Genomic DNA, 19,162 nt, shown 5'->3' with positions numbered 1-19,162 from the left:
TCTTTGAATTTACATCCATGAAAGATCCTGTGAAAGAATGTTTTTTTTTTTTTGTTTGTTTGTTTTTTATGAACCAGAAGAACTTTTTCTTGCAGCAGTCACAGTTTATGAAGTTTTGAAACTGCTGTTTCCAAAGTTTGGACACCAAGAGCTACACAGGGGTCTTGAGATGATTCAGCACCTCAGGATTTTTACCTTGAGAGGCGCTAAATAAAAAATAGTTTCTTCTTCTTCTTTCGAGGAATAAAAAGAAATTGAAAAACAGGTTCTGAAGCTATGCTTCTAGCATGAATGTTACAAAAACCCAACTAAACTGTCATAAATGTATCCATTTATTTAGCTTTTTAAGCATGTATTGTTAGGTCAGTTCTGGAATCAGATGCTGACAGCATTTTTAAAAGGTCCTTTACTCATATTTTCAATGCATTTGCAGTGGTCTGTAGAAATGAATGCCTTGTAAGTCAAACTCTGGGGGGAAAAGCTCAGGTACTCCTGTTTCAGCAGAGAGAATTCAGCCAGAGGACAAAGTAGCTTTGGACGAAGGGCTTTGAATTCTTGTTTCCTGATATTTGGACATCTCGACTCTGATTGGCAAACAGCAACACAACTTAACAGCCGTCTCCTTTTGCTCTTCTTCTTTTGATCTCCACAAATAACACAAGTCTGAAGGATTCTGCCTTGTGGTGGAGTTGCTAATGCTAACAGTTAGCTTCTACTAGTCGATGCGTTCTCTTCTGTTTCCCGGATTGTAAAACAATTACAGCCATCCCATTTTATTATCTCCACAATTTATAGCCAAATACTACTTTAGAACGTTAAGAGGCATGAAAAATATTTTAGGCTGCAGCTTCAAGTGACAGTGTGACGTAAATCAGTCAGGCTTTTCTGTCACGATGTGTGGCTGGAGATGGTGGACCATGTGTGGTGGTGGGTTCCGGAGGCAGAAGAGCAGGCACGGAGAACGTAAAAACGAATTTAATCACAGAACGGGAACGGCAGGAACAAACACAACGGTGACAACAAACAACAATGATCTGACGAAGGACAGGAGCAAAACATGTGGTATAAATACACAAGGCTGATTGGGAACACATGGGCAGGTTAACGAGGGACAGGTGAAAACAATATGGACTAATCGGGGCAGGAGAGAGACACAGTCAAGAGGGAAGGGGCAGATCGTGACAGTACCCCCCCCCCCCCTCAAGGGGCGGATACCAGACTTCCACAAGGCCACACAACACTCGGGACTCGAAGACTTGACGGGGGACTCAAAGACTTGACGGGGGACTCAAAGACTTGACTGGGGACTCAAAGACTTGACTGGGGACTCAAAGACTTGACTGGGGACTCAAAGACTTGACTGGGGACTCAAAGACTTGACTGGGGACTCAAAGACTTGACTGGGGACTCAAAGACTTGACTGGGGACTCAAAGACTTGACTGGGGACTCAAAGACTTGACTGGGGACTCAAAGACTTGACTGGGGACTCAAAGACTTGACTGGGGACTCAAAGACTTGACTGGGGACTCGAAGACTTGACTGGGGACTCGAAGACTTGACTGGGGACTCGAAGACTTGACTGGGGACTCGAAGACTTGACTGGGGACTCGAAGACTTGACTGTGGACTCGAAGACTTGACTGTGGACTCGAAGACTTGACTGTGGACTCGAAGACTTGACTGTGGACTCGAAGACTTGACTGTGGACTCGAAGACTTGACTGTGGACTCGAAGACTTGACTGTGGACTCGAAGACTTGACTGTGGACTCGAAGACTTGACTCAGGAGACTCGGATACACTCGGACTCGGGACACTTGGACTCGGAAGACTCGGGGAACTGGGGACACTTGGACTCGGAGGACTCGGGGAACTGGGGACACTTGGACTCGGAGGACTCGGGGAACTGGGGACACTTGGACTCGGAGGACTCGGGGAACTGGGGACACTTGGACTCGGAGGACTCGGGGAACTGGGGACACTTGGACTCGGAGGACTCGGGGAACTGGGGACACTTGGACTCGGAGGACTCGGGGAACTGGGGACACTTGGACTCGGAGGACTCGGGGAACTGGGACACTTGGACTCGGAGGACTCGGGGAACTGGGACACTTGGACTCGGAGGACTCGGGGGAACTGGGACACTTGGACTCGGAGGACTCGGGGGAACTGGGACACTTGGACTCGGAGGACTCGGGGGAACTGGACACTTGGACTCGGGACACAGGAACACTTGACTTGGGACTGACTGGAACACGGGGCACAGGAACACTTGACTCAGGGCTGACTGGAACACGGGGCACAGGAACACTTGACTCGGGGCTGACTGGAACACGGGGCACAGGAACACTTGACTCGGGGCTGACTGGAACACGGGGCACAGGAACACTTGACTCGGGACACGTAGACTCAGGAACTCGGACACTCGGATACTGGAAACTCGAGCACTGGGTCAGCAGAGCAGGGGCCTCTGATATAGGCGGCACAACTCTGGCTTCTGAGGGCTCTTTGAGTTCAGTCCTGGATGGCAGAGCAGGTGCCTCTGAATTAGGCGGCACAACTCTGGTCCTTGTGAGTTCATGAGCTCTGGTTTGGGCTGCAGTAGCAGGATGCTGAAAAAGCTGCAGCCAGAAGGACCTGCAGGCGTAGGCCCCGCAGGCGTGGACCAGGAAGTGGGTGGGACTGCAGGAGCGACGTGAGGAAGCCCAGCTCGGCGGCAGGTACTCGACATCTGGTCGGAGCAGGTGCACTTCCCGATTTGCTGGGTCATCGGCGGAGGCTCGGGTGAAGGGAAGCAGGAAAGGAGCAGGAAGACCAGCCCTACCACTCCGAAGAACGCTGGCGTGCGCAGGGGTGTTTGTCTCACCAAAACTCCAGGATCCGCAGCTTCCGTGGGAAAAAACAGGACGGGGCGAAACAGCAGGAGAGGAGAAATGATTCTGACCACCCCGAGAACAGGTAGGATGCGCCAAAATCTCCCAAACGGGCTCGACCACCCCGAAAACCTGTAGGATGCGCCGAAGCCCCTCAGGCCGGAATCTCCCTCCACTGAAAAAGAGAAAAAAGAAAAAATAATCCTCCAAAAAACAGATGGTAGCTCACCACAGGTCCAGGTTGGTCAGATCATTCTGTCACGATGTGTGGCTGGAGATGGTGGACCATGTGTGGTGGTGGGTTCCGGAGGCAGAAGAGCAGGCACGGAGAACGTAAAAACGAATTTAATCACAGAACGGGAACGGCAGGAACAAACACAACGGTGACAACAAACAACAATGATCTGACGAAGGACAGGAGCAAAACATGTGGTATAAATACACAAGGCTGATTGGGAACACATGGGCAGGTTAATGAGGGACAGGTGAAAACAATATGGACTAATCGGGGCAGGAGAGAGACACAGTCAAGAGGGAAGGGGCAGATCGTGACATTTTCAAATCCTATTTTCTATCAACAGCCAATGCAGGAAATAGGTGGGACACAATTTTCTTGTTCGGCCTGCATGAAAATCTCAAGAGTGATGGATCATTTTCAGAAATGAGACGTATAAAAGGCTTTCTCTGTGAAGGACCTCTTTAAGGCTTGCAGCCTATGACTGTTGAATCTTCCCAGCTGTTTCCTCAACAGCCATCACACTCATTAAGAGAATGGAGATCTTATGAATTTCCATAGTTTCATGTAAGTGATGGATGTTTGTACTGAGCTCATATACTTTGTTTTAGACTTTGAGTTCACTAATATTTACTAGATTGTTACAGATTTTATTGATGTCCAACAGTGCAGTGAGTGGTGCAAGTGACCTAGAACTTTCAATGAGAAACAGTTGTTTCTGTTAATCTTCAGGTTTGACCCTAACGCGGGAGTGCTTAATACTGGTCCTGGAGAGCTGGTATCCAACATGTTTTAGTTGTTTCCCTGCTCCAACACACCTGATTTTAATCAGCAAGTGCTCAACAGGTTTCTGCAGAGCCTGATGAGCTGCTGAACAGGTGATTCAACCACTGGATCAAGTGTGTTGGAGCAGATGAACAACGAAAACGTGTTAGACACCAGCCCTCCAGGACCAGGACTGAGAGCTCCTGGTCTAACCCAGTACACCAAGCAGAGGTTTCAGACTCTTTCTAGATACGATCTCTGATTTGATGTATGTCCTGCCAAAGACATCTCTTCTCTCCCAAAACAGGGGCAACTAATCTACACAACCTCTTCTCTGTGAGTACATGTTCCTTGCTTTTGCTCGCCTCGACTCCAGAGACCTCTGTGACAAAAGAAGAAAGCTTTCAGATGGAGCGTGAATGATTCTGGAGTGGCTCGCCTGAAACATGGGTCAATAGAAACACTCAGCAGCGCATCACAGACACCAAAAAACAAAGATGTCTCATAGCTCAAAGGACTTTATCAGTATTTTTTCCTTGTTCTGGGATTTGCATAGGTCTCGGTGTGTTGGTGTGACAAATGGTCCGTGTTTTCCAGCTGTGAAATCAGCAGCTCTAGAGTCCTGGACAGCCTACACATCAGTGTTTGATGCCCGCTGTTCTCCCAGGTGGTGCCATGGGTCCTGTTCCTAATGAAGCTCCAGCACCCCGCCTCAGGCGCTTCTTTACATACAAACATGCTTAGCACATTTCTCCCATCTTCACCTACAATAACCTTGCATTTAGTCCACTCAGCTGTGTGGCCAAGCCGCGACTGATGGCCAAAGCTTGTTAACACTGAAAACGCATTTCTGCAGTTAGCCAGGAAATGTCGAGGGTGGCAAATGGAATCAATGATCAAGGGCAAGGTGGCAGAGTTTGACCCTCTAGAGTTGACAAACTTTTCCCCCAGATGAAACCAGGACAGGCTGTCCTCCATCCACACAGACAGATAAGTTTTCACCACAGTTTGTTTACCGACATCCCAGTAAGACACGTCACTCAAACCCAACGATGGAGACTTTCTAAATAAAATATGAATTCCACGTGTTGCTTTGGGAGGGGTTATTTATCGCAGCCAAAGCAATCTCATTTTTCTCAGCCAACATCTCCTTGCCTCAGCGTGAGCCCGCCTTGTGTTACCTGGCATTTGCTTGCAACACATTCTTATCCGACATCCTCTTACACAGAAAGCAGGGAAATCGGTGCTGATTGAAGGGATAAGTTTTTAGCGATGGAAGGACAGAGGCCGCGTGAGAGTGAGGGGATAGAAAGATGTGAACCCAATCTGCCATGTGTTGACTGTACTGATTAGGGGCTTGTGCTAAGAGGAGCTTCTCTATCCCCTCATTCCCTCTGTTTACTTTGAACCACGCAACCTTTCTCCGAACAGAAATCCTCCTCATCTCAGCCTCAGCCACATCACCTGCATCACGGACGGCCCAGCTCTGAGCGCCATTCTGTCCAATTAAAACAACGACAATGTAACTAGGCCCAGAGCTGCTTTGGACAAGTTCGTTTATCCATCAGAAAGAAGTGTCTTAGCTTCGAGGAGAGGTATAACATGCTCACTTTTATTTTTTAACTACAATCTTCTTTGAGTGGGTGTTTTTTGGTGTGGGTGTTGTACATTAGTAGAGAGCAGATGCAAACTCGGCCCATTAAGGGCTGCAGGGTTACGGGAGCAAAGTCCAGCTAATGTTTTGCTTTCAAAAAGCCTGCAGGAAGCCGTGATTACAGCGCCGGCCTTAAGAGCCGAGCAAAAACGCAGAGAATAATAGCCAGCGTAGATAAATAAGAGACGGAAAAATCAAGGAGCGAAGCTGAGAAAATAGCACACCTATTCTAAACGCAGCATGTTTGTTTATTTATGGCATGTGAAGGCCGCATCTGGATGCAGGGTGGGGGCTGGGGAGATACACACCCAGGCTGTTGCCCTCAGCGTCTGGTTCCCCAGCTTTCATTAAGTGTCATTACCAGTACTTTCAGAAAGCTGGCCAGCCTGAGACCTGACATCCCCTTGACAGATAGTTGTCCATGCATATGGATGCATTCCTGATCCCTCTTATCCAGCTCTGAGGAGGGGGAATTAGGCTTGCAAGGAGGAGAGGACCAAGCTTAGAGGCTGCATCCACATCTGATTTTATGGTGAAAATGGAGCTATTCATTCATCTCTGGGACAGCCTGCGTGTGTTTGTTGTTTTCTGTATGTCGCTCACGTTATCAAAGCTGCCAGAATATCGCTGGTGATGTTTTTATGACCATATGGGTCATGCACACTCATTTCTGTGTGATCTAATATGTGTTAAGCTCATGTAAGAAATTGTATTTTCATTTGACTACAATAGACTCACTGTGCTATTTTAAAATGCGCATTTCTAGCAGCATGCTGTTCATTAGCCATTTGCCATTCTGGTTGACTTACTTTGAGACTGTCTCCTGATGGATGCTGCAGCTTGTTGTGTTTATTTGTATATTAGGGACTGAAAAATTCATATTGTGCGCTTTTTCAAGCAGAAGTTATCGTGATTTGGTGTAAATGGTACTTGGGATTAAATTTTCACAGCAGATTGCTGTCATTAAGAAGAAAAAGCCAACTCTTTTGAGCAGTCATCTTCCTGGGAGGCAATCTATTTCTCTTTCACGCAGGCCGAGTGCTGGACCAGGCTCTTAATGCACTGAAGCAAAAGTGCTTCGGCCCGCAACCTTTCACGCCTTCAGCTCTCCTTTATGTGACTGAATAGTTAATAACTATGAGTTGCCTTTGAAAGCTTTGTGCCTCGGCCCTTCTAGGGCACTGCTCTTCTTTTTGTCTATTTGGTTGCTGTACCTGCCCGGTGCGCCGTCTGTCTGCTTACCCCAGAGGACCAAGTCGACTGATAGCCCACCTCCTCTGCACCAGCCCCTCGTACTTTTATCTCTGTCTCTCGTCTGACTTGCACTTTGTGTGCCTGGCTGTCTCAGTCCGTATATCTGAATTCTGAGGGCTGCAGATCATCTTTTTTTTTCATCCCTCTTCCCGTAGATTCACACTAACAGACACACACTCTCCCTCACACAGCTCATTAGCCCATCCCACGCTCACAGCTCTGGCAGAATGTGACCCTGCCTAATTGTGTACCATGCTCATTTGTTCTCCCTGCATGATGTGACTATTGCTTATTTATTCTCCCCGGGGCTTCCATCTCACATTAAAAATGATTGACTTATTTCATTCGCAGCACATTCTCAAGCTTTATTTGATAAGCTCGTTTCTCCTGGCATTCAAATCCTTCCCGTTCCTTCGCTTAAAAGTTCTAATGTTACTCGGGCGCATTGCTATTCATAGTCGGGTTTGTTTTTTTCCAGCTAATTATCTGCGTTGGAGAATGATTTCTGAATGTGTGACGTTGTTTCTTCCGGTGGAATTGAGCTGCACAAAAGGGCAGATATTAACAATGCGGCCAGAGTAGCTGAGGAGCCAATTGTGTACACAAAACTGGCAGACGCGGTCAACAAGAAGCTTAAGAGGGATTGGTACACTGTCGGAGCTCGGCCAGGATAAGCAGAGCAAATTTGCATTCTGTTCAAATTTACATCTGCTTAGGGGCCTGTTTTACAAACGAAAACACCATCGACCAATCATGTAATAAAAGAGAGTGTTTTGACATGAAAAGAGGCCTAACAACCAGCTACAGACGAGGGATTTTGTCAACATTGTTAGTATTTTAGCTCGTGTGTTTCCTCCAGCTGACATTAGTCGTGTTTTTTCTTCTCTACTTCATGTCAACCGGGCCTCTGTGACACAACACCTGCTGGAGATCCACTTTGTGCTCCGGTGGATCCATTAGCAGGAGGATTTGTGTTAGTGACAGGTGCAAAGAGGCTGGACTTGTCTTGTGGCTGCTCAACAGTTTATAAATGAATAAGAACATGGTATAACGATGATTATAAAGGGATTAAATGACTTATTTTGAAACCTTTAATTTGTTTAAAGGTGTGATCACTGAAAATTTTGCTATTGACTTTTCTAGCCTACCTGATGGGATTTTATACTTAAATTTATTTTATTTTGTTTTGTTTAATTATATCTATATTTTGTTTTATTATACCTATATTTTAATTATCGTGGCATACCTTGTGTCTGACTTTTGAAAAAGTTTGATAGAATGTGTTTTTAGTTGGGTAAGCACTGCGGGCAAATGGAGACCCATCTAAGATGGCGGCTGGCCACTATGGCAGCTCCAATAGGCAGCGCCAGTCCATGGGGTGTCTACGTAAATATGTCTATGGTCTGATGCTCTCCTCTGATCTGGTAATCTTCTATCTAGACCCTGAAACAGGCACATCAAGGCTTTTTGTACCCAGAGTACAACTTACAAGGCATTCTACTGGAGACCACTACAAATGTATTGATTAAACAAGTGAACCGCACCTTTAACAAGACATAATACTTATAAAAATGTAGTTTCAACATTTTCCTTTGTGCTTCCTTTAATATAATGTGGAATAACTAAAGCATTACATTCTATTTAGCTGAATTTTGCAAAGCATCATGTTTATTTAGTTGACTGTCTTAGAATTGGAGCCGTAAAAAAGTCATGACTTGTTGAGACTATCCGTAACCTTTAATAGAAAGAAGAAAATTGTAAAATAAAATAAATCAACTGTACAGCATCTTTTTTTTAAAAAAGGTTCATTTTACCTACTTGAACAAAAAATGAGCTTTCAAGACGATTTCAGCATCAAGAAGTACATAAAAAAGAAAACCCTCCTGCTCCAGGCATCATAATCCCAAAACAAAGATGAAGTCCATTGTAGCATCCTTTGCTATCTTTGATCATGTAGTTGTTGGAACGTTGTCTGTTGTTCTTTTGCAGTGATTTAACTTCAAGAGGTGTGCTGATTAGCAGAGGAGCGAGTCCACAGAGGGCTCAACTTCTCCCAGCCTTTGTTTTCCATCAGCCATTATAGTTGCAGCGTTGGAAAAGTTTCAAAGAAAGATCCTCTCCCTGAGGGAACCCTGGCCTCATATAGAAACCCCTCAGATGTTGGAAATTGCTGTAATTGGACACATACCTTTTGGGTATTTCCAAGGGACTGCCAGTCATCAATGAACATAAACATGTGACTTTAATTGACCTCTGTCTCTGACTTGCTGTCATGTGTGTTGAAGTTTACTGTTTATCTGCAGATGGGGAAAAAATCAAACTCTTTTCGTTTCTGTATGAAATTTTAAAAATGATAAACTAAAAAATGTAAAGCAAACCAGACACTTTCTGTGTTAACTGGTATTAATTTGTTATACGCTGTTTTATGCAAAATAGTACATCATTCCTGCATTTAAATATTAGGATTTTCTAGTTTCTGTATGTTGACGGATACAAAGGAAAGTAGAGCACGTGTTCTCTGAGTTGCATACTACTAAAGCAATACACCCACAAGCCATTGTTGCCAAAATCTTAATGAATGTGGCAGGATAGTCGAGACATTTCAGCCAAATAAAAGAATAATAAAGGTATCAAATCCTTAACAAGTCTGCCTTTGTTCTTCCACTCCACCCACCACGAGCAGAGATCGCTGCAGCTTTGAGGGCAGCTCAGAGAGTTCCATGCCCATCGGCCTTCAATCACAAGGGATGTCTGAGTTTGACAGTATGAAGTCTAGAACAGAATAAGACCCCTAAGCAACAGAAGATGAGCTGTTCGTAACCATTCACTCCACAGGGAGGTAGCCAAAGCTTGGTAGTGCTGTGTACACAAAGTGCTGGTTAGGGATAAGACAATGGACCTTTGAAAACATGACCGGATGCCACAAAACTCCCAAAATGTTTGTTTTTCCTCCAAATGCATCTGAATAGATCAGTAAAGTTCATTTCATACACAACAAAAAGTACAAAGCAAAGTACTCCCTTAAATCTTATACTTAAAGTAGGATTCTTTAACAATCTGCAGACCTGGTTTTCTCCTGCAGCATCCTTCTAGTTCACACATCGTCGAGGATGTAGCGTTGGCTCACAAAGACGTGTGACAACAAGTCAGATATTCATTTACTGGCAGCATAGAGGGAATAATTCAATCTTTATACCAAGAGGACATCATCACTTCCTGCCACGGCCAAATCAATAGTCAACATTCTTCTAACATCGCAGTCAATATGCAACACTTAAGGTTGTCTGAGGCAACTAAGGAACACCAATAATTATTATTAATGCTGTGAATGTCCCCAAGCATTGTATTTAGATCTAGTCCCTATGCAGGCGTAGTACACACTGCATATCCCACAAAGGGTTTGATCACTGGGAATACTTCATGGATAATAGCTTTCAGGAAAACACCCCAAACTGCTTCAAGTACACTTTAATAGTTCCTTGTGGTTTATAGGCATATGAGAAAATATTGATATTTTGAAATACTGATATTGAAGCCATGTGTATTGAGAATTTATATGTATTGGTTTTTTGTGTGTGTGTGTGGTGCTAATCAAACTCTGTCTGCTAGGTGGCAGTAGTTTTTACCACCTTCATTCTGATGGAACAAGCTCTCACAACACTGGATGTGTCTTGGAAGTGTCTGGCCTGAATTTTTTTAGTCTCATAAATTGCAAAAATCATCTGGCTTTTGATATTTATATCATATCACCAGATTCTTGCATTAATACACCCCTTGAAATGTTGGACCTATGTAAAATGATGAGAATTCTTGATCACAAAGCAGTTGTTAGCCCCAAATTCCCAAATACCCCAAAGTCTAGCTATGATTACTAAATCAGAGTATTGCTCTGGTCATTTCAAACCTGAGCTAATTCCAGAACAGACTACACATTGTTTAACTACCTTGGTTCACTTGGCTGACTTTTCAGCGAGAATTGTTCTTGGGATGACTTCCAGATATCATTGAATATGACCTTTACACATAAGCAGCTGTAGCTCAGTCATCATTAGAAGATGAGGGTTTCCCAAGCCCATCAGTGAGCTAAAAGCCACTTTCACATCTTGGTGACCTGAACCAGACCGGACCGGACCAGGCTGGGTGAGCCCATCCTCAAGCGACCAGGTTTTGTTCCCACAGCCTTCTGTGATTGCCCATTAACACAACAGCAGCAATTTCTGGTGAGAGACGGGATTGAACCTGCAACCTTCTGCTTACTGTACAAACCACTCTACCTCCTGAGCTACTGCTATCCTTGGACAACTGGATCCAACAGGATTTGTTTGTGGATTTGATCATGTGAAATTTGGTGTAAAAGCTGTTTTAATGTAGCTACGATTATAAGTTACAGAATAAACGTCACATCAAGGAACCCCAGACATCCTCTCTACCAACTGATAGTCACCAGATCCTCCCGAGGGGTTCAGAGGCATTCCCAGACCAGAGAGGACATTGAGTTGTGGGTCCAGGGGTTTCCTAGTGGGACCTTCACAGAAAATCTCCAGAGAGGTAATCAAAAGTCTTAACCACCTCAGCTGACTTCTTTTGATGCAGAGGAGTAGCAGCTTTGCTCCAAACACCCATGACAGAGCTCTTTACCTCATGTGCAAGGAAGTTACAGAGGAAGCTTTTGTCTAGACCTTGCACTTTCAGTCGCAATCAAAATCTCAGGACCACAGTTGCCATTTGGGAAGACAGAACAATAAAATGAGCGCTTAAATTTTCAGCTCTTCCCTTTTTCAAAAAATATCAGAGCTTCCTCAATTCGTTGGTCCATCACCAGCACCAGAGGGATAGACTTACGCAGAGGAGGAAGCAGCATTCCACTTTTTTCCGATCAAGAATCCTGGCCTCAGATGTGAAGAATCTGGCTTTCACTCCAGCCGTTAACACCCTAGGTCATGGTCCTGAGCTTTGTAATAAATGATTTTCATTTATTTTTTTACTTTTACCCACTACTGTTAATAAGGCCAATTAAAACTTCTTTTTATGTATTTTTTAAAAACATGTATCCCCTTTAGAATTTTAAACCACGTTAACAGTTCAATTTGTTGCTAATGAAAAACAATTATTGTTGATAAAAAAGAAAATGCTTGCCAACCTAATCCCCTCTGCTCACATGAATAATTTTCTTTTTTTTATTAATCTCATGCTAGCCGTGTTTTCCTCTGTTCAAAAATATCACAGCCAAGTGATTTTAATCTCTTTTCCTCCCATGTATGTTGCAAGGATGCTGCACACAAAAACACATTAGCGCTCCAACTTGCAGCTGGCCATCTGAATTGAAAGCCACTCTTTCACAGAAAGCAGTTATAAAGTGAAGGACAGCAAACAACAAGCATGCATTGCCTCGTGTTTCCATCATAAACTGCTGGGCGTAGAGCACAGAAAACAAGGGGCGAGGTGTGTGGGGTGTGTAACATTCAAAATTCAATCAAGTGAAGGCCATCTCCAGCGGGGTAACAGCGTGTGGAGGCAGGGGAGGAGGAGGGAGAACTCAGCTGAAGTTTCCACTGGGCCCACTGTGCTCCTAATGCAGCCTTGGATGTAATTGGGTCCCAGAAGGCTGTTCATTATTGCTGGTGAGCGAGGCAACAAAACAGAAAAGGGGGTAGAGGGAAAAAGAAAACGTCTCATTCTCCGCTCTGAGCCTTTGTCCTGGCAACATTACAGGACACGGGTTAATTAAAAGAGAGGTTGATGCCTCTGTTTTTCTCATCAATCTCACTTCTGCTCTTATTAAGTTTGTAATGACAGCAGAGCTTGTCCCTGTCAGCCGCCAGACACTCAACCAGAGGGGAAGGACACGGAGGAGGCATGGGGGGGGGGGGCGCTAGGGACAGCTCATTTCAACAAATCTCACAGTGGTCAACATCTAACATCACCATAATCTCTTCATCAAATCTCAGCTTGGTGATACACCGTCTGCAGGGGATCGTTGTCCTCTCACGTGGAGGCAACTTTAATCATTTGGGTGTGGCGGCGGAGCCCATTTAAGAGGCGTGGCTTTGCACCTAATCCCGTGGCTGCTATCTACACCTCCTCGGAGGCCATTTTAATTCCCTCCATCATTACAGGGCCCTTTCCTGGAAAGCTATGGTAAAGGTGACTGCTGACACTGTCATTCACAAGGACTATTTGAAAATGTCAGCCCGTAGCTGAGATTTGTCTCATTAAAGTTGGTGGAGTCCATTATCCATCCTCCCCTACCCCCTACACCTGCTACACTCAGTCAAAAAAAATAATAACTTGTGAGAACTGGGAAGTCAAGGGGCACGCTTAGAATGTGCTTATTTGCATGAGGGTTACAGAAAGGCACGCGATCACTGACCAGCAAGAGTAGAAAACGTTAACCCGCTGAGCTGATTGTGGTTTTCACCAGTTGGTGAATTGGATTTGCGAGAGACTTTTGTTTTAAGCTCAACAATGATATGACACTCGAGTCCCATCCAGACATTCTTTAACAGTAGTGACCTGAAAACATGCACACAGCTTTAGTAAAGCCAGACTAAAGCGCAGCCACATAAAAGCTATCAGCATCTTTACAGCTGAGGAGGTTCAAAGCATGGGGATCAAGTTTGTAGATGTTCTGCATTATGTGAGTGCAGCAATGGCAGGCTTACTGTATCATCGCAAACATTCATAGTATAGCTTTGTTTGGGTTGAACTTATGAAGTTATTTACAAAAAGAATTTCCCGAGGTCAACGTTGTGCTGTCTCTTTAAGGCAGGTGTGTCATTTTATCTCAGCGGTTTTTGTACCGGCAGCCTTGCTGTAGTTCCTCTAAACTGGAGATAACTGTTAAGCTATCTGTCATATTTTCTATACATGATTCATCTCTTCTTGCTGAGCCCGAAAGACCACGTGGCTGTAAGTGTCGGTCTGCCTCTATCATGCAGGTGAGGTAACCTGGCAGTCAGCTGTTTGTGTTGCAGGTGGGAGTGGCACGAGCTCCAGCTGATCCTGATTCCGCCAATCAGAGGGCCAGGGGATTTAAGGAGCGGGAAACTGTAAAATTAACGTGTGAAAAAAATTATAATAATAACCACTATTAACTACAATGACCACCTTTTCAGTTGCCTAGTGGTAGAGTGTCTGCCCTGGGACTGGGAGACCAAATCCTGCTGGGGTCATACCAAAGACTTTAACAACGGGACCCAATAGAGCTCCGGGAGTTGACGTCACTTCTCCCGGCATGCAACAGTTCAAATCGAAACGGCGCCATATTGGCAGGCAGAAGCCCGCAGCTGGACTACTTGTTATTGTCAGAAAACTCAATCAAATGGGAAATATGGTAGATTCCTGTTGTGCCCCAGAATGCAGAACAGACGCGGACAACATAAGGAATGAGCCATCTACAGGATTCCCCAAGATCTGGAGCACCGCAAACGTTGGATCATTGTAATAAAACACGCTAGTGACCGGGCTAAAATGAAACTGTGGGATCCAGAGAGTAAAGGTTTTTGCTTATGCAGCGACCGCTTCATATCAGGTACTTAAACCAACGTTTCCTCAACTGTGTATGGTATTTATTTTAAATGCTTTTATTACGATTCTTAGTGGGCTTCCTAAACTTATTTTGGCGTGGCTTTTTCTGTCTTATTACTCATAGCAACAAGTAAACATCACGTAAAACGTTGCCTCGTGATTTCTGCGTGCTGCCGTTTACGTGTTTTATGATCACAGCAGTTAAACAGCTAAGCTGTATTTAATTTTTAAGCAATGGTTGATCAATTGTCAGATCACACATAAAAAGCACTTTGGTTTGCTATTATCTGTCTCACTGAGACAGATCTCAGACAGATCCTGAGACGCTCCTGCGTGACATATTTATTTTATTCACGGGAAAAAAAATCAGACTAGTGATTTCTCTTGACGTTCAGTTTATACATTCAAACAGCACAGCACTCTATTTAAACTTCCTACATGTAAATCTATGTTATTTGTCCATCCATCCATCCATTTTCATCCGCTTATCCGGAGTCGGGTTGTGGGGGCAGTAGCGTCGAGAGCCCCAGACTTCCCTCTCCCCAGCCACTTGGGCCAGCTCCTGTGGGGGAATCCCAAGGGGTTCCCCGGCCTGGTCCGGTAAGAAGCCCGCTCCGACAGCTTCTGGCGTTTTTAAAAAGTATCCCAGGGGCACGGTAAGGGTCGGAGATGTTTAGTCTATTTAATTTCTGACTATATAAAACGATTTCTTCGGTTTTAAAGCGTGAAGTAAACTCCGACAGAGTAAAATCCAAGCCGATCCCGTTAATTTTGTTTACCTTTGTTGCCTGCCAACATGGCGTCTACTCTCTGAGAGTCACGTGATGTCCGGAGCTCTATACCTCCCTGCTTGACACTCAGCTTTAAGGTGTTGGATTGGGGGGTTAAACCACCAAATAGTTCCCGAGCGCGGCTATAGCCGCAGCTCGCTGCTCCCCACGGGGATGGGTCAAATGTGTAGATGAATTTCACCAGTGTGTGATGACGACAGAGCAATGTGCAAGCTGGTGGAGACTCTTATGTGAAGCTGTCAAGCACATATTGATGGGAGATTTTGTGTTTTGTTGTATCAGATTTCTGACAATAAAGGTGTGTTGAGGAACAACCCAGTGCCTTGATCTGGTTCAGGTACATGTGCAGAGTAAGACTGATGGCGTGAATAGTACAAACAACGACTGCTGAGTGAGCCAGAACACCATCTGTTACATAACTGCTAGGTTCTGGTGAGGAAACCGTTGTGAGTGTTTCACTATATCTTTATGGATTTACATGTAAAGTACATGAATGTTAATTATTAAGTGTTTCTTAATGTAAAAGACAGATAATTACATCATAAATGTAACATTATGTTTTCTGTTTTACAGTCTCTTCAACAGCAAACATCTAAAATGTTCCTGCTGACACCTGGGTGTCACCTTATCGTGGTGGAGGAGTTTGAGTGCCCTAATGATCCTAGGAGCTATATTGTCTGGGGCACTTTGTGCCCCTGGTAGGGTCTCCCATGACAAATTGGTCTTAGGTGAAGGGTGAGACAAAGAATGGTTCAGAGGATCTTTCTTGAATGTAAATTCAAAGAGTCAGCGTACCCGGCCTGGAGGGTTACCGGGGTCCCACCCTGGAGCCAGGCCTGGGGTTGGGGCCCGTGAGAGAGTGCCTGGTGGCCGGGCTTTCGCCCATGGGGCCCGGCCGGGCCCAGCCCGAACCGGATACAAGGGCTCATCCAACTGTGGACCCACCACCCACAGGAGGAAAATGAAGGGTCCGGTGCAGTGTGGATCGGGTGGCAGACCGAGGCGGGAGCCTTGGCGGTCCGATCCCCGGACAAGGAACCTGGTTTTTGGGACATGGAACGTCACCTCGCTGGCGGGGAAGGAGCAGGAGTTCGTGGCAGAGGTTGAGCGGTACCAGCTAGATATAGTCGGACTCACCTTGACACATAGCATTGGCTCTGGAACCCAAGTCCTTGAGAGGGGTTGGACACTCTCCTTTGCTGGAGTTGCTCTGCATCTGTTAATACAGCTGAAAAGAATACGGAGGAAAGAAAAGAAGAGCTTGGCACAAGTAACCATGACTTACCCATCCTACAACCATCCAATCTGATTGAAGTTGCTGCTCCATCTTTCCCTGTTGCTCAAAGTTCATGCAGGACAAGCCTCTTTAGATAGGAAAATCCACACGACTCAAACCCATCCAACGAGTTGTGGCCCACTTAAATAATACTCTATTAAGAGTTCTCACTCACATTCGCAAAGAAGTAGTGGCACCAGACACGGAGCAAATGTTCTATTGCTTAAAAGTTCCCCACTGTTCCCCTCTGGTTTGACAACAGCCCTTCACCTGCTGTTGCAGGCGTAAAGAAGGCAGCTCCGTGAGAACAAGGAGAACACAGCACAGAGGCTAAACTGTTTGTTCTGAAGAAGTTTTATGATGATGATGGTTTTGTCTCATTTACTACCAATGATAAAACCATCCCAAGTCCTGAAAGAGACCAAGGAAATGTTAGCAAGCTCAAATAGACGGCTGTATAAAATAGCTTCCAACCACAATAATGTAGTGGAGGACTTCCCACCTGAAGAGCATGCTAAAGAGCTGAAAGATCAAAATCTTGGTAGGGGTCCCTTACCAATGCAGAGAAGCTTAAGTCTCGTCTGGCATCTGCAAACTGACAGTTTTACCTTTCGAGAAACCCTTTTGCGACGCTGTTGGGATGTACAAACTGGTTTTCTGGTCCATCCATTCTCAGCTTCCCCACCATTCTGGTGGTTGTTTGGAGGTTCGTAGCTTCAGTTCCGGGACCCAGCTAACACGCCAAGATCTGAGACTCAGCTGGGTTGCCTCCTGAGTCCATCAGAGGCCCTGGAACCACCTCCATAATTAGAGGAAGTGGCTAGGTGCAAAACTTGGTGACCTCTGTAGACTCACTGTGGCAGAGGAGGGAGGGAGACCGCCTCCTAGGACTCTCTGGAGCCCCCTTCAGACAGGCCATGAAAAACGGAAATGTTTGGGGCTCTGTCCTTAAGACCTTTGTGTCTGAATACAAACATCCGGATAACCTTTTCCGTAATTAAAACGGACGAAGCCCCTAGTAACAGGACCGGATTTGTTACGGACAAGGTGGCTGCTTCAGACTGGTGAGGTCGAGTTCGGGACAGGGAGGAGGGGGAGGAGGAGGGGACTGGGGGACGCTCGCTCCTGTAGCATGCGGCGAACCTTGGCAGCTCGCCTCCTACGGTACTGTCTGCTAGACGCATGACGGAGCGCTTCACACCGCTTCCGTGATTCCTTTATTAACCATTGAGCTTCATAATACAGGTCTCTCATGCATCTTCGTGTGCGCAGAAGAATTATGCTTAACAGTGAGAGGAATTCTATCTCTTCGTCGGCCATGTTTGACTGAATAGCTTTGTTTGGGTAAATGACGCTTGTACGCCCGCCGCACTATATTTACGCAATATCCGGGTACAGCTTTCCTACCCCCTCCCCCTCAGACATCTGGAACTTTTCCCTGCTGTGTGAAGGCAGCCGAAAGGACAAGTTCAGGTACAAAAGTGGTGTGTCTGAAAACACAGTTCTGGTTAAAAACCGGACTGGATTGTCCACACATATTCTAGAATGTCTATCTGAAACGGGCTTGGGTGAGTGAATTCCGCTCTGCCAGAATCTTAATTAGCTGGGCTGTTATAATATTCACTAACCCATTTATCCTCTCCATGGCCCTCTGCATCTTTCTGTGGGCTACCCTTCCAGTTGAATTACTTCTTTTGTAGTTCTTTGCAGCTCATCCTACAGAGGCCTGGAGTTGCTCTCTATTGCCACTGATGGTGTGAAGTGTGTGCTCACTCCTTAGCTTCTAAGCCTTCTCTGACGCTGTGCCACCTGTGATAGGGGTCCTCTATGTCCTGCAGTAGGTGTTATTCCTCCGCACGCAGCAAATTGCTCAGCTTCCTGTTGGGCTCAGCTTTAAACCTCGGAAGAGATGGGTGACCCGGAACCGCCATCATATTTTCAATATATTTGTTTATATTTTCTTAAAGAGCACATGCCTCTAAGTTACACCTGTTTGTTCTGTTAGATTTATTTATTATAGTTTTATCTAACAGTTGAGCATCATGTTTAAGGACATTTTTTGCTTGTGGCGATGCTAACGCTTTAGCCCTTCTATGGGATTTTCTATATAATACTAGCATTGAGCAAACGGCAAGATAATACATTTTATTTGTAATGCACTTTACATTTCACTGATTCTCGTGAGAAAACCTTTGTGAACGTTTCATTATATTTTTGTGGATTTACATGTAAAGTACATGAAAGTTCATTATTAATGTAAAAGTCAGATAATTACATCACAAATGTAACATCAGCTTTACAGTAAACAACTAAAAGGTTGCTGCTGATTCCTGGATGTTTATTGTGGCTAGAACCCAGCCTCGACGCCTTGTGAGGGCAGAGTAATGGTTGTTCAGAAAAGTTCAGCTGAGAATATTGCTCACTGTTGCCTCATAGTATAATTTACTAGAAACTATTTTAGTATTCAGGCTTCAATAACTAATAAATCAATGTCTTTCTTTTTACAGCCTTTAGGTGCAGCTTTACTCTTGCTCGTTTAACAAAAAGAAAAGGGCTTATTTTGTTTGTCTAACAGTTCATGAACAAGACAACCACACAAGGTTTGGAGGAAATTTAGTAAACGAGTTTATGAACTGCTGTGGCTAAATCAAATAATCCAATTCTAAGCAACTTTCCAATTAATCATTATTGACAATAATTTGTTGCAGAGTTATTTGTCCACTGACTAATTAAGGGTCTGGCTTAGGAAAATGATTCAATTGTTGGCACACTTTATATGTGCACGGCTG

Source organism: Nothobranchius furzeri, chromosome 9 (assembly GCF_043380555.1).
Source record: "Nothobranchius furzeri strain GRZ-AD chromosome 9, NfurGRZ-RIMD1, whole genome shotgun sequence".
NCBI lineage: Eukaryota > Metazoa > Chordata > Actinopteri > Cyprinodontiformes > Nothobranchiidae > Nothobranchius > Nothobranchius furzeri.
Note: the sequence above shows the minus strand (reverse complement) of the source record.